We start from the raw sequence: 2,402 nt of genomic DNA, 5'->3' as shown, positions 1-2,402 counted from the left end.
AAACTTATATTCCCCAAAGATAGGTAAAATCATCTATATAGTGCAACTAGATCCTGTAAGTGTGCAATGCATTTTCAGATAGTGTAGCCCTGGTAAACATCTGCCCTACTATTCTAAAGAATTCATTTTCTGAATCTTTCCTTCCCTTCACCTTCCCAACTTTTTTCACTTTGGGATTAAGTGGGTTTATAAAAACACACCCACACTTCAATATTCCCGCACTTAAAAGCTGCATTTCTAAAATTGTTAAATGTTGCTTATTGGACCATCAGCATTCAAGTTAAAAAGTTGAAATTGCAAATGGTACTTTAATACTAGTCTCATGAGCATTATTTTATAGTGGTCTTTGACCTGACCACTATTTCCCAAATGACAAAAATTTAACCAATTACAGCAAAAGGATGCTTTACATGGAAGTAAAGGTTGCCAATAAAAGGGGAAGACAAACAGGTTATAGATGGAGGAGTATAGACACAGAGAAATTGAATCCTCTGTGTGTGATTTTTCCTCTGTCATTTGAATACCTGTTTCTATTGGATAGGTACCTGTTACTTTGGCTGTACCTGTATTGAAGAATGGAGTAATATGTAAGCTTAACCTTGAGCGAACCCTCCTGTTTCTTGCAGGCTGGCCTCTTCAGATACATTTTCAACCGTGCCCTTTTAAAACACATTTTCTATTGTTAACACTGCTCTCTCTTTACAAGCAGTGTGCAGTTTTTTCTTCTCTAAGCTCTCAGCTCTTATTAATCCAAAATCTCATATATGAATTTTATGAACTAAAATGATCTTAAGGAGTCATATGTGTCCGATGCTTTCAAGGGAAGTAACTCCAGTTCTTGGGCTACCGAAGCAGGAGAACTGCTTTTTAGAACCTAAAATTTAATTGATGCAAAAGCAAATAAGTAAAGAAATTATGCTGTGATAATAAAGATATCCTTGAACGTATATGCCAAGTATAATAATTTTATCTTGACTCTGCAGAACAATAGCTCTAAGAGGTGCAGTGATTTCATTAATGACACTGGTAACTAACTCTGAAACTCACCAATTATATTTAAATGTTAGCATTCCTATCTATTTTACTGCTACTCATTTTGCCAGGTGTATGGAATCTATCTATGAAATTCCACAGTCTTAGGTTTACTCTTCAAGTGCCAAATGCAATGCTGTTTCTCCCAAACTCCAATTACCAAGACTCATCTTTCCCCAGGTAACACTTCCAACCTTCATTTGTGCTGTAAACATATGGAAAAAAATGTACTAAATAGTCTGTTGAAAGCTGAAAATGGACAATATAAAATTAATTTCTGTGGACAATAAAATAAATGACACAGGTCGTAAGTACAGTTAATTTGGGGAGGTTAATTAATATAGTAATTTAAAAAAGGTCTATATTAACCATGAAGATGTGGACTTTCCAGCCAGGTTAGAGCAACACAAAACTTGTGATAATTACCTTCCATTTAAGATTCAACTTGATAGGGAGTTATGGAGACCTTTGTGTTTATATTATAGAAGTCACCTAGTAACTAGACCTTTGCACCCTTTTGAAACGTAGTATTTATGACAGACAACTGTTTCTTTCTTTCTTGACCAAACCCTTCAATATTTCTAAGAGGACTTCGTTACTTTTCAAGCCATTTGGCTATGCCAGAGTATTCTCTCAGAACTCCTCATGTCTTCCTCCTCAAATCTGTCAGACTCACTTGTCACTACCCTGCATTATTTAGTTCTGTTTCGTGTATTGTGTTCTTCTCTTAGCTGTTACCAATATAAATCTTATACACAGGACACCCTGTAAAAATGAAGGAGATAATATCCAACACAAATTGTTAAGATCTTACAACAATCACTGGACTACCATTCTGATACTACTGTAAACTCAGTGAATAATCACCAGCACAGTCCAAAGAACAGCTGGACCACTTGTAAGCCTTTGGCTGTAAAGAACCCTTTACTTTGAGATATGAGTTGGGAAATTGCTGATAGACTTGGTGCTTGAATGGGCCTTTCTTGCTCTGCAGACTGAGCCAAAAATCAGAAAGCATGGAGAGAATGCATCAGAAGTGGGAGAGAAAACAGAAGCATGAAAATTGTCATAAAGTAGAGAAAATAAAGTTTGATATGAACAGTTACACAGAGTAAATAAGTAAGGACTTGGCTGCTTCAGTGCATTTCTTGGATCTACTATTCACTAACCCAATATTAAGTCATGTTTGTAGAAATGTTCTTATGAAAATGTTATTAAAAAAAGATTTGTTTTTATTATTATTATTGTGTACTTAGAATCATAGCATCATAGAATAGTTTGGGTTGGAAGGGACCTCTAAAGGTCATCTAGTCCAACCCCCCTGCTGTGGGCAGGGACAGCTTCAACTAAATCAGTTTGCTCAGAGCCCC

The sequence above is a fragment of the Aptenodytes forsteri genome, unplaced genomic scaffold (genome assembly GCF_000699145.1).
Source record: "Aptenodytes forsteri isolate BGI_AS27 unplaced genomic scaffold, ASM69914v1 Scaffold433, whole genome shotgun sequence".
In the NCBI taxonomy this organism is placed as follows: Eukaryota; Metazoa; Chordata; class Aves; order Sphenisciformes; family Spheniscidae; genus Aptenodytes; species Aptenodytes forsteri.
This window is presented reverse-complemented; position numbering follows the sequence as displayed.